The sequence below is a fragment of the Miniopterus natalensis genome, chromosome X, assembly GCF_054644295.1.
Source record: "Miniopterus natalensis isolate mMinNat1 chromosome X, mMinNat1.hap1, whole genome shotgun sequence".
Classification (NCBI taxonomy): domain Eukaryota; kingdom Metazoa; phylum Chordata; class Mammalia; order Chiroptera; family Miniopteridae; genus Miniopterus; species Miniopterus natalensis.
The window spans coordinates 68,221,580-68,235,615 of NC_142103.1; the positions used below are offsets into that span (position 1 = coordinate 68,221,580).

At 53.1% G+C, this 14,036-nt stretch overlaps 1 long non-coding RNA gene across 1 annotated transcript; it reads left to right on the forward strand.

Annotated features, from left to right (window-relative positions):
• The first annotated feature begins 305 nt into the window (after positions 1-305).
• Positions 306-4,946, forward strand: LOC148090536 (uncharacterized). The gene is made up of 3 exons (XR_015716435.1): positions 306-426; positions 1,055-1,527; positions 4,618-4,946. It is a non-coding gene; the product is annotated as an uncharacterized LOC148090536 (long non-coding RNA).
• Positions 4,947-14,036: the final 9,090 nt, after the last annotated feature.

Here is a 14,036-nt window from a genome sequence, read left to right on the forward strand (position 1 = left end):
TTTCTTCTCCGTGGCCAGCCCAGCCCTCCCCTGCAGCCCTAACTGCTCGCACTCCCCTCCGAGCTGCCTGTGCTTTAGTGGTGCGCCCTCTACCCACCATTTGACACTGCTTCGCGGGGACGGCGCCCCGCCCGCGCTTGCCTCCGAGCACGCCAATCAGCTTGTGGGCTGCGGTCCAGGCCGCGTCATTGGGTTTTGTTCCGTCACTCATTGGGACTCAGCCAATCAACGCTGCCGGCGATAAGCTGGGTGTGGAGGGCAACACCAGACGAGCAAACTACCCACCAGCCTGAGGGTGGAGGGGGACTGGTTGTGCGAGTCCGGGCATTCCTGAGAAGAGGGCTAGGCAGCCACCCTGGTCCCCAGGAAAGAGATGGACAAGGGCGCTACTTCTAACAGCAGGCTGACCGGCGGTGGAGGACAGAGGTATGGCCAGAGGAAAGAGGACGCTAGGGTGAAATGGGGTTGGAGGTGTGATGGCGGTGTGTAGGGATAAGCGTACAAGGGAGGGGAAGGTAGTAGTGGATGGAGGTCCAGGTAAGGGTGGTGGCGGATGTGTGATGGTATGGAGGGGAAGATAGTGGGCAGTGGTGAAGGTAAGAGTGGTGGAGGGGGTGTGCATCCCAGGCCCTCCTAGACTCCTAAAGGGAAAGGGAAATGATGCAGAGATTCAGAGATCCAGAGCAGATGGAGTCTGGCAGCTGAGTTCTCCGGGTACAGCATGTGAGTACACCACGGGGTGCAGCGGCAGAGATGAAAAAGATCCTGCCCTTACTCTATGCCTGTTCCACTGGAGCATGCTGTAATTGGACCCTAGTTTTGGGTCTCATGGCAACAGGCTGTGGTTGCAGAGGATTTCAAGGACAATGAGTGTCCTATTGCAAGGCACCTGCTTAAGTGAAGTAATGACACAGTCCTCCAGCAATGAAACACCAGTCCCAAGACACAGGAAAGCAGCCTACTTTCACCAGAAGGGGAGGCTCAGAGGGACTGGGGGCTTCGTGATGGCCAGCTTCAATTGAAGCCAACCAGATGTCCCAGTTCCATGTTTCAGGATCCCTCTCCTCCAACCGCTGCTCTACCTTTCACATGAGAAATATGGAGACGCTGCGAATTCAAGTGACATTGGGATTCTGTAAGCCACACAGCTAAACACTGTGTTTGATTTTCAGCACTGTCAGCCCTGCAGATACAGAAGTATGGGAATTTTTAGGGCTGTCATTGAGGTTCTCTGCTTGTCATAGTGTGACTTGAGCAGAGAGAAAAGGAACCGAAGCTTGAACAAAAGGGGTTGGTTACTCAGGGGTCGGACAACTGAAAGTGCAAAAAGGGATACCAAAGTAACAGATAATACAGGAAGAATCTGCCACCCCTAGAGAAAGGGGGAGAAGGGAAGAGGTGTCATCAGAAGCCTAGAAGCCAGGATGAGGGACGTTGAAGACCCAGAGCCCAGATCTCTGAGGAGGGGCTGCTGTAATTTTTCAGGAGAAGCAACATCATCAGCTAAGAGAGGGAACAAGGCAAGAGGTAATTCCCAAGGCACCATCTTCAGGTCACTAGTTCTTTGGTGGCATCTCTTTGTGGCTTAATCCATCTGTTGAGATTTTTATTTCAATGATTATGTGTTTGTACTTCTAAGGTTTTTGTGTGTTTTTTCAAGTCGGCCTAGGTTTTGAAAAGTATTATCTTTTTGATTCCTTCTTTTGTATCTTTATTTCATCGTGTGTCAGAAGCCATTGAAGATTCTGGGAGTTGGAGTAGCCTTATATGACAATACTGCAAACAATTTGTAAATATCCATGAGAACTGCTTTCTGGTCTCATGAGAATTCGAAGGTAATATCAATCTGTGTTTCTTAAGTGCCCCCTTCTTAAAAGGTGATTCTCTTTCTCACGCTCACTTCCTAAAGTGCTGGCCCAAGGCCTGGGGGATACTCACCTGGGCTCACCCCTGACACCTTTGGGACATACTGATGTGCCACACGCATGAGCCGGGAATCTGTGAGGAAGGGAGCAAGCCAGGCTGCAGAGCATAGCCCGCAAAAGGGGGTCAGGCTTGGAGCCCAGTGTCCTTGATCCACACCCTGCCTTGGCCACTTGCTAGCTAGTGATTCAGGACAAACCACTCAACCCTTATTTGTCCTGTTTTCCTCATTTCCACCTCTGGAGACTAGGAATAACACTGCTACCCACCTCCCAAGGCTGCCAAGGGGCTGGGATGCATGAGTCCAGGCACATAGCAAACACTCCCAGCCATTACTGAAAAGTACGTTATCTGGCCTCTGACAGTTATGCTCTGGGAACGCTGACAGGGCTACTCCTCTTTTTTATTTTTTAAAACTTATTTAAAAATTTTTATTTATTGATTGATTTTAGAGAGAGAGAGGGAAGGGGAGAGAAACATCAATTTGTTGCTCCACCCTTTCCATGCATTCACTGGTTGACTCCCACACATGCCCTAACCAGGGATTGAACCTGCGCCCCTGGTGCACTGGGGCAATGCTCCAACTAGCTGAAGTACCCAGCCAAGCCAGGGTCAGTCCTGTCCTTGACGAACCTGCTAATTTTCCATGAAGGTGGGCAGTGTCTTCAATTTTAGATTGCCGACCCATCTTCAGCGGGGCCTCTGGGAGTCCTGGGTGGGAATCCTGTGTGAAGTGTCCGCTTCAGAGAGGGCGGGTTTGCTCTGCCAGAAGCCCAGCAGTACTACCAGGACAGGGGTAGTTCCTCTCAACCAGGGGTTCACCAAAGCCCCTCTGTAGCCAGTAAAGGCAGGCCGTGCTCATTGATGCTGTGGGTGGTGGAGTTCTTGGCCCTGCTCACTCAGAGCCAGGCTGGGATGGACTTGCTTCTTTTCTTTTCTTTTCTTTTCTTTTCTTTTCTTTTCTTTTCTTTTCTTTTCTTTTCTTTTCTTTTCTTTTCTTTTCTTTCTTTTCTTTTTTTTAAATATATCTTTATTGACTTCAGAGAGGGGAAGGGACAGGGAGGGAGAGAGAGAGATAGAAACGTCAATGATGAGAGAGTCATTGATTGGCTGTCTTCTGCACCTCCTGACTGGGGATTGAGCCCGCAACCTGGGCTTGTGCCCTGACCGGGAATCGAACCATGATCTCCTGGATCCTAGGTTGATGCTCAACCGCTGAGCCAAGGCGGCCGGGCTGGACTTGCTTCTTTTCATAACTCTGTCTTTCCTTTTCACCCTGGAGGTATTCCTTTAAGAGCACTGGTTTTAGGTGGGATCTCCGTTCTGCTCTCTCACCTTCAGAAGTCCATTAACTCCGAGTGCCTTGGAAACCCAGCCTGGCAGCACCTGGCTGGGCCCCAGCCCCCCACTCACTCCTCTGTTTTTAATTTGATATGTCCCCAGGGACTTCCCTCCCTTACATCCGGGCCCCCTATGAGTTTAGACAATGTAAGTAAACACTTATTGCATATTTCCTTGTCTTTCTCCCAAACTGGACTGCCATCACTGGAGGGCAGTGGCTGGGTGTCTGAGAGGCACTGCCCCCAATCCAGACAGCACTGGGTCATGTGACCAACATCCCAGGCCACAGTGATGGGCCAGTAGGCCCACCTGGCAGCCTGGGTCAATGAGCGATTGGCAAGCAGGACTCAGAAAATTCCGCTGCATGTCTCCTCACTCGTCACACATGGGAAGAGGCCTCTTTGTCTAAGATACACAACCTAGAAATCAACAAATGAGGGTTTAATACATTTGATCATATAAAAATGTTTAACTTCTTTTTGCCTGGCCAGCGTGGCCCAGTGGTTGAGCATCAACCTAAGAACCAGAAAGTCACGGTTAGATTCCCCAGGCAGGGCACATGCCCGGGTTTCAGGCTCCATCCCCAATAGGGGGCGTCTGAAATCAATAAAAACATATTTTTTAAAAAATGTTTAACTTCTGCCGGGCCGGGCGTGGCTCAGCGGTTAAGCATCGACCTAGGATTGATTCCCTATCAGGGCACATGCCCAGGCTTCGGGCTCCATCCCCAATGACTCTCATCATTGATGTTTCTGTCTCTCTCTCCCCCCTCCCTTCCTCTCTCTAAAGTCAGTAAAGACATATTTTAAAATAAAATAAAATGTTTAACTTCTTCTTAAAAAATAGAATTTGTATTTTTAAATAAAAATTCATAACAAATCTTTACAAAATTTTCACGCAGAAACACACTGTAGAATAACGTTACATGCTTCATTTACTTAGAAAAAGTTACAGATAAAGTAAAAACAAATAGGTGTCATTTATAAATTCAAGTTTTTTTCTTTGAGCAAAAGAAAGCTCATGTGAAATATCAGACTGAAAACCAGTGAGACACAATGATGTGATGAGAGGGCTCATCACCTCCCTGAGTGAGGAAGCTCGGAGCCTGGCCTCCCAGGCTGGGGGCTGCAGTGCTGCTTCTCTCTAGCCCTCAGCTTCCCTGGGCACCAGGGGAAGACTGGATGATTTCTAAAGCCCTGTGCACCGTGGTCCTTTCATTTCAGAGAACAGTATATCATTATAACCATCAGTTTCCTTTGATTGTAAACGTTGACAGAAAATAACAATGTGCTCAAAAATTTTACTACAAAGGGGACGATGGCTTTTATCCTGACTCTCACCATCTTTGGAAAGTTTCCATTTCAGAAGCTGCTGATTTGGTTCACCTTCCTGGAGATTCCTGCCTTGGGACAGTCTCCGGGCACACCAGCACATATGAAGAAACTAGCAGTGCTTCTCCCGAGCCTGAGTCTATGGTTCTGCCCTCATCACGTGGGCTGCGCTGTGTCTCTGCTCCAGCCCAAACCATCTTTCCCTTTTTTTTTTTATCAGACAGTTTTCATCTCTTTATTTCTCAATCTTGGTACCAGATTTTCTCTGGGACATTGAACAACTGTTGTATGCTTTTACTGTTGGTAGCACACAGTTTTTCCAAATTAAAAAGAAAAAGACAGGAACTAAAAGGTTATGCTTTTCATCTATGTCTGTGTAAACAAACCCAGTAATTACCATAACTCCAACTGTGCTGAAACTCTCCATATTTTAATGTGCACACTGTAGCTCTTGCTACTAAATCTCTGCGTATATCCTGGGGAAGTTAATCCTGAATTAGGACATAGAAAACCTGGTTAGAATACAATTGGGCCAAGTTCATGATTTTCATATTCATAAAATTCAAAATCTGTGGGAAAATATGCAATGCTAATTGAATTATCTTCCAGAGTAATGACAAAAAACAAAACAAAACACAGAAAGCAAAGCAGTGGTAAAGTATCCATGCAGAGAGCTGTGTGAATTAGGCTGGCTGTGGTTTCAGTGGATTGCGATTCACTGTTCTGCCCCTGTGTCAAACACCCTTTTCTCACCAGGCTGTGCAAACTCAATGCTTTCCAGTCTACAGTCGATATTCTCTGTTTTTCATGGAGCGACATTTCTTCAAATTTTACACTGTTAACAAAAGAGGTTCCAAACCATCTTCTAATTATGGAGTGACCATCTATTTCTTCCTTACATTTCACTGTTTATCATTTAAATTGTGTTTTAGTATATTCCTATAGAATTTCTTCAATTCATGATGTTATCTGTTTGATCAACAGTTTGAGGTATTTACCTAACAAGCAGCTCTTCAGATATTTTGCTGGCTGCACAGGGACAAAAAACAGGATATATTTGCCGGTGGACGAGCTGCCTTTCAGCACCTTATAGTTCTAACTTTGTCTTTCTCTATTAATGTTGCATTTTGCCTTAAAAGACTCGACTTAGACCTAGCCAGTTTGGCTCAGTGGTTAGACCGTAGGCCCTCAGACTAGAGGGTCATGGGTTGGATTCTGGCCAAGCGCACGTGCCTCCTTTGCAGGCTCCATCCCCTGCCCGCGTCAGGGCACCTCTGGGAGGCAACCCATCAATGTGTCTCTTTCACATCAATGTTTCTCTCTCTCCCCCCCCCCTTCCACTCCTGAAGAGCAATGGAAAAAATATCCTCGGGTGAGGTTTGAAAAAAATAGAGTTCCTCCCAAAAGCCATTGAGAGAGAGAGAAAGAGAGAGAGGGAGGGAGGGAGGAGGGAGGGAGGGAGGGAGGGAGGGAGGAAGGAAGGAAGGAAGGAAGGAAGGAAGGAAGGAAGGAAGGAAGGAAGGAAGGAAGGAAGGAAGGAAGGAAGGAAGGAAGGAAGGAAGGAGAGAGAAAATGCTTCAGGACATCAAATGGGGATTCATTATGTAAATTAAAGTACATGTATTTTATCAAATACCAAGCTGCCAGAAAATAAGTGAGCTAGACATTTGTGTACTGACATGGAAGGATCTCAAAGATACATTACTAACTAAAAGAAAATCACAGTTAAAACGTATAAGGTGTATGTTTTTTAAAACTGAGCAACTGTTGGTGATTGTATAGAAAAGTGTAGTTAGATGAGAAACAAAATTGTTAACAGTCTTACTTAAAATAATGTTTTGTAACACCTTTTATAATTATGTGCTTTCAAAGTATGCAGGGTGGTGATGTAAATGGTACAAGCGCTGTGGATTGCAACTCAGCTGTTTCTTTTCTTTATTATTTTTTAAAAATATATCTTTATTGATTTCATAGAGAGGAAAGGAGAGGGTAGGGAGATAGAAACATCAGTGATGAGAGAGTCATTGATCGGCTGCCTCCTGCACGCCCCCAACTAGGGATCCAGCCTGCCACCCGGGCATGTGCCCTGACGGGGAATGGAACCCCGATCGCCTGGATCCTGGGTTGACCCTCAACAGCTGAGCCACACCCGGTCCGACTCATCTGTTTCTTTTAAAGTTAAACATCCATCTCCACAGGACGCAGCCATTGCATTCTTGGGCACTTATCCCCAAGAAATGGAAACTTGTAATCACAGCAAAACCTGTGCTCCAATGTTCATAGCAGGTTATTTGAAGAAGCCTGAGACTGGGAACAAGCAGCGCGTTCCTCAGTGAGTAAACGCTTGAACGAACACTGGTTGATCCACACCAAGGACTATAGCCAGCAATACAAAGGAAAAACTATCAATACATGCAACAGCTTGGATGGAACTCAAGGGCATTAGTGAGTGGAAAAAAGCTCACCCCTGGATAAATACTGCATATTTCCATTTATGTTACAGTTTTCAAATGACAAAATTGTAGGGATAAGAAAAGAATACTGGTTGCCATGGGTTGGCAGGAGGCGGGCAGAGGCTGTGGCTATGAATGGTCAACCGGAGGGATGCTTGTGAGGGAACAGGCTGGAAGTTGACGGCAGTGGCGGTCACTAGAATCTACACGCGCGGTGAAAGTGCACAGAGCTACGCGTGTGAGCACGTGCGTACACACACACGGATGGAACTCGGAGCAGCTCTCGGTTGGCATCAATGTGGTTTCCTGGTGTGCGATCGTACTAAGTGTGCAAGATGCTGACCCTGGGCAACTGCGGGAGGGGCACAGGCGTCTTGGACGTTTCTATGGAACTTCCTGTAAAGTTAATTACCTCAAAATACAAGCTCGCACCAAAAGCACGCAAGCAGGGCTTTTGTACAGTGTACAAACAAGACGATTCTCGCGGCTCCGCTTGGGAAGTCCCTGCTTTCCCCACGTTGACACCTACTTGGCCCCCAACCCACAGACAGCTCAGCCCCACCCACCACCGAGAAAGGAGCTCTCAAACCCTAAGCCAAGAGAGGCGGGAAGGCGGCCGGCTAGCTCTGATTGGGCAGAAGAACTGTCCATCAGGACCCAGGAGCTGCGCTTCCTCTGGCGGTCTGTGGGCGGGTCTCGTCATTAGCCAAGCTGACTTATTGGTGGGGCTCGCCTGAACCTGTGGGAAGAAAGGCGGTGCTTCCGGTTGGCGGGAGGAGGTCCGCGTCGTAGGGGCGGGGGGCGGGGGCGTTCAGTGCGGGGGCGGACGCTTTGTGACAATGCCCTGCCGCTGGGTCTCGGCCATCCGCCCCCCGCGCGGTCCTTCACCCGGCCATAGTTCCCGTTCCCTAGACTCGGGACCTACGACCTCCCCCCAGGGAGAAGCCACCACCGAGACTGGTCCCCGGGAGATTCTGGGGTCTCCATCGTGCGGCCCTACCCCGGCTCCCGGCAGGACTTCCCCCACTGTCCTGACGGTACCTGACCCTCCAGATGGCCAGGGACAGTGTGTTGGGGTCCCCAGGGGCCTGGTGAGGGGAAAGGAGGGCGGCGACCCCAGTGAGACCGCAAAAGGCAGGGTCATTCCGGCTCCGGCCCCGCCCAGCCTGGCCTGTGAGAGTGGCCTTGCTTCCAGCCCGTGGGAGCTGCCATCTGCCCAGGGCCCCGAACGTAGCCCCCCACATGCAATCACACACACTCCTTTCCGGTCCCACTGTGTTCCGGGGCCTCCTGAGTGTACCTGGACAGCTTTCTGTAAAGCATGGACTACAAACAAAAACATACACACGCACCAGGAGCCTAGTGTCCAGGGAGAGGTGGACAGAATTGAGGCCAGTCACCCGGGAATGTGCTGTCCGCCAGAGGGGACTGACTGTCCAGGGTTCGGGAGGTGAGGACGGTAGGAAGTAACAGTCTTGCCCGTGGCACTTGGCAGGGGTGGTTCTCCAGGGAGAGAATCCTGCTCAAGCGTGCGTGTTCCCCAGGACAACCTGCGGTTGTGACCATCAGCTGTGCCTGCCTGCCTCTCACCTGGAAAGGTCAAGGTGAGCCCTGCAGAGACAGCTGGTGGCTTCTCTAGAAGGAGGTGTGATCAGGAAACACCCATCCTCGTAGTTCTCATGCTGGAGGGCTTGTTCAAACCCAGGTCACTGGGCCCGCCCCAGAGTCTCTGATCTTGCATATCTGAGGTGGGGCCTAAGAATTGGTGACTCTCACCAATCTCCCCGTGATGCTGATGCTGCTGGTGCAGGGACCCCACTGTGAGAAGCACTTCTTTGAGGGCCTGAAGCTCCTAGGTGTGTGCCCCCTGCCCTACTTGGGGCTGGCTCCTTTGCAGGGTGCCGGCAAGTCTGGAAATGCTAGGAGGGTGCTAGCCCTCAAGAGATCAGGGGTGCACTACTCGGGTGCACTGGATGGCGCCGTCCACAGCCCAGGCTGGGAAAGGTGTCGGGCTTGTGCAGGTGCTCAACAATTCCCGGATTGTATCTGATAACGTCTGGACGTGTAGGAGAAAGAGACAGAGATCAGATTTGCGCCTGGGAGTTGGGATGGAAAGAACTCTGATGAGGCTGAAGAAAGACCCAAACCCCAAGCTCGGGGATGGGAAAGGAACCTGGGCCCCGACAGCAAGAACATGGATTTGGGGGCACATACAGACCAGAAAGTGGTTTTCTGCCTGGGAACTACCTTGACAGTTCTCAGGTCTGTGTGTGTGGCCAGCCCTCTAGTTGGTGGGAAGCCTGCACCTTTCCTGCCCGATATTCCTCACCAAGAGGGTCTCCCAGTTGGAGTGGCAGATGAAGTGCATTGCCAGTCACCGCCACTCTTCATTCCTGGGGGCCCAGCACCCAAGCATACTCTGGCTGCGGGAACTGACGGTGGAGTGACCTTTGCCTTTTGTTTCCCACGTTTCCCCTCCTTGGCCCCCTTTTCTTTTTGGGCTGTCGGCTGTGCCCCGTGCACTGGTTCAAGCTCTCTAGACGTTAATGATAGGAGCCCTGAGTCACACCTTGCCACTATTTTCCCCCCACTTTGTCACTTGTCTCTTGACTTTGTGGTTTGGGGTTTGTGTTTGGTCAGGCAGACGACTTTAGTTTCCATGTCATCAGACTTTCCAGGCTTTTCATAATGGCTCCTGGGGTTTCTTGTCAGTTTGTTTGCTTCAGACTTACTTTGAGCCCCCTTCTCTATTTAAAATTGTGTATTAGTTCCCTGCTGCTGCATAACAAATTGCCCCAAACATAGTGTGGTGCCCTGATGTGACTAACGCTTACTTGTGACCTCCCAAGCGTCTGAGGGACAGGACGCTAAAGGGATTGGCTGGGGAGTTGGGGTTGAGGGTCTGTCACAGGCTGCAGTCAAGGCATCAGCTGGTCTACCTGGTGGGGGTGGGGCTCTGCCTCCAAGATTACTCACATGGTGACTGTGGTGAGGGTCTCAGTGCCTGCCCACAGGGCCTGTCCATAGGGCTGCTCAGGGCAGGGCTTCCCCAGAGCCAAGGGAGAGGGGTGAGCAGCCCCGAGCTGGAAAATAGTCTTTTATCACTTTATCTCTCAGTGACATTCCCTCTCCTCTGCCGTACTTTTATGGGTCACACAGGCCAACCCTGGAACAGTGCTGGAGGGGACAACGGCACCCACTAGGCTGAAGGGTGTTCCTTTCACAGCAAAGGAGAAGGCTCCGGGGAAAGTTCTTGCTCCTGAACCTGAGTGTCCAGTAGCAAGGATTCCTGGTCCCGCACAGAACAGGCCCTTCAAGAACACACGTGTCCTTTGTCTAAGGGGGTTGCCGAGTTCTAGCCCCAGGACCAAGACAGACAAGGCCTGTGTGTTTGTCAGGGCAGAGTGGCTCTATGTCTTTGAAGGATTGTAAACAAAACACACAAAAAGCCAGAGAAAGAGAAGAGAATGTGCCTCAGAGCCCCGGTGTGCCCACTGTGTGTGCTCCCTGCCCTTTGCAGGGGAGTTTGCAGCCCTGGTGGCAGTCCCAGCCAGTTGAGCAGCTCCGGGCACAGTGCAGGAAGCTCTGTCTCATCACAGCAGCCCTTGCCAGCACCCTGTCGATCCCCACCCAGGCTGGGCTGCAGGATGTCCCTGACCTCCAATGTCCCCACCCAGGGGCTCAGTCTTGCCTCCACTCCTTCTCCATCCCCAGGGGCAGGGGCAGGGGCAGGGGCAGGGGCAGGGGCAGGGGCAGGGGCAGGGGCAGGGGCAGGGGCAGAGGCAGTGGCAGCTCCCCTGCTTAAGGCAGGGGTGACCTCTCTGCACACAGGCAAGGTCCTTCCTCTCCCGCCTGCCTTCTCCTCCAGCCTTCCACCATGTAGCCTTGAAGTGGGTGGGGGCAGGGAGTGGAGAGGCACAGACCACATTGTGGAGGTGCAGGCCGACAAGCCCCTTTTCTTCAATGAAGGTATCGGGTAGCCCTGGGCTGGGTTCTGGTGGCTGGGTGTGGTGGTGGCAGGTGCCATTCTGGGGGGGGGGGGGGGCAGCCGAGTGTCCAGTTGTTCAGGAATAAGCTCCCACTGTGGCTGAAGGAGGCCCTTTGCATCTAGTTTCCCGGGAGACATGCCCGCCCCATCATTCCTGGCTGGGGCTCAGAGGTGACTTCCCCATGATGCGCTTGGTGGCTCTGAATTTGTCACACAGGTTCTGTGGGCGGTGAGTGCTTTTGTTGTTGGCTCTCGCTGCTAGGCAACACTGAAGCCTTTGGAGACAGCTCCTGGCACCATCCAAGGCTGCTGTGTGATTCTTGAACCCAAGGACAGCGAGTTTCAGGGGAGCCGCGCTCTCTGTTTCCCCAGAGCGGAAGCAGTGACCAAGGTGACACTTGCTGGCCTTGCCTTGGGGGTCCTGGTCATGACTCCTGGGGACAATCAGCCAGGGTGTAGCAGCAACCCAGGGTCCCAGGGCTCCCCCGGAGATGCTGAGGCCTGGTGCAGCCCCTCGCTCCTGGGCCATCTGACTGCTGAGCTCACTGTTCCCCCGCCTGTGCCCGAGCTGAGCCACCTTCCCATCCCTCCGCCCTGGGCAGGAGGAACAGTGAGGAGGGCCCGCTTGCCCTACAGTCTTCCCTCAGGGGCTGCCTGTCCACGAAGGCTGTGGAGGGCTGGACAGGCACTGGGTCCTCCCTCACCCAGCTGCACGGCACCCTTTCCTGGGGAGCTCCTCCTAGTGGCCTGCTCTGAGGATGGGCACAGTCACAGCATCAGCCAGACCCTGTCCCCATCTACCTTCAGTGACCATCTGTGGCCACCACCCTCTCTGCCTGAGGACCTGGGTCCTTTCCCAATGAACATGGGGTGTCTGTGCCCAGCCTGTCTTCAGCAGTTGTGCGGACCCAAGGGCAGCCTCTACCCCGCCTGCTGCTCAGTGATTTCCTCAGCCCTGCTCCCCTGGCTGTGGCCTCGCTGGGCTCATGGGGACCTGCCCCGACACCCGTGGTGGGTCACGGAGGTGGCCGAAACCAGCCTGACCTCCAGGCAGCACAGTGTCCTCCTGCCAGAGAACGCCCTCCCTGGAGAGACCTTGGGCCTGAGGAGGAGTGTGGTGTACATGACTGTCCCTGCCCTCTTGGCGACCTGTCTGCAGCTGGGATGGCCCCAGGGTCCTGGAGTAGGATGAGACCGTCCTGAGCCGTAGATCACCGAGTGCACACGAGCGTCCCAAGGCGGGCACCCAGTACCCCGCATGCTCGCTGACCCTGACTTGGTGGCTGTCCCTCCTCGGCCCACTGGGTCCATCTGGGTTCCCAGGGCGCTGCCCTGGAGCACCGTGGCCCCATACCCTGCAGTGGGGTGACGCCGCCCATGCTGGTGGGCCCTGCGGGAACCCCAAGGGTCCCCAGACCAATTTTTCCCTTGTTGACATGCTGGGACTCCCTCACTGTCGAGGGAAGCAGTGGTGGCAGCTCTACCCTGAGGGTCCGGTGCTCCTCTTTCTCCACCTGGGTCCCTCCCAGCCTCCTTCGGGGCTTGGCAGCAGGGAGGGTCAAGTACAGAAGTGTGGCTGGGGCAGGGGTGGAGGCTGACTGTGGGGTGGGGGTCAGCTTGGCCTCCCCCTTCCCTGCCCTGCCTGGACTCAGGGAAGACAGGACCTGCGGGGGCACGGGTCAGGTGCTCCCAATAGGGTGACCAACCATCTCCTTCCCCGACTTAGTAGGTGAGATGGGTGAGCCTGGGGAAGGCATGTGGCCAGGATCTCTCTTCTGCTCCTGGCACCTGTTGGTGAGCAGGGCTCGGGCGTGGGGCCTGGTGGGCTGAGGTGACCACTCTGCTGGCTCTGGGCAGGTGGCCAGGCCTCAACACCCAGTTTGTGACCCTGGCTGAAGGCCTGGGCCTTGCACCTCCATGTGTCCTCCTAGCAGCCAGGGTGTCCTCTGGGATTTGCTCAGTCGATCAGCTGGGTCCCATGCCATTTGCCCCAGCAGCATGGGGTCCTTGTGGGTGCTCTTTTTCCTGGTGCCAGCTGCTGGTCCTCCACTGGAGCCCCTCATGGTACCGTGCCCCAGTCTCACTCCCTCCTGCCCCGTGACAGGCTCAGGCCTGGTCTGATCTGTAGACTCTGTCCAGGATGGTCCCCAGGGGCCTGTTCCCCCAGGTTGGCATTTTCCATCGTTGCTGCCCCACACCCCACGTGTCCCAGCTGTCTGGGCATGACATGGCCTCTGGGCGGGGGACGGGACTCCTGGTTAGCTTGGCTCAGCTCTGGAGCCCTCTCCATGGGGGTCCCGCCAGGCAGGCATTTGGGAGAGTATGGGAGGCAGGACTGTCTCCTCTTGGAGAGGCCAGCCTAGGGAGGAGGCAGGAGGCTCTGGGTGTTTCAGGGAAGGGAGGTGTGTCCTGTGTGTGCAGAGGGCCTAGGGGAGAAGGGGTGCCTCGGGGGGATTTTTATTCCCTTACTGGTGCTGGACCTCTCTGGGGCTGGCTCTGCCTCCTGTTCCCTCTCCAGTTGGGTAGCTTCTAGAAGCCTCCAGAATACACTTGCCTCCCTCTACTCCCAGCCTTCAATGACAGTGGGAGAGAGAAGTTTGGGGCCAGGGGGTAGGGCCTGACTTTTTTCTGTCCTGTCCAGTGTCCCCTGGGACAGAGGTTACTCCTGAGATTGGCCACCCAGATCCTAGGGTAGCAGTCTAGTCCCTGTTGCAGTAATAGGGAAAATCCATTGTCACTTTCCAGTCCTTTAAGGCTTTCAGAGTCCTCGGTGGTCCATCCTCAGGGAACCACAGGATGTCCATCCCTTGGGCTGTCCTCTTAGAGGCTGCCTGCTTGGTGCTGGCACCCAACTGGCTCAGTAGATACTTTCTCCAGCTCAACAGCTGGCTGTTGTGCAACAAGGGAGTCAATGCAAAGACACTTCTGGGCCTGCCCAGTGCTGTCTGCCACCTCCACTGGACCTGTCAGTGGGGCCAAGTTCATGGGGGAGGTCTGGAG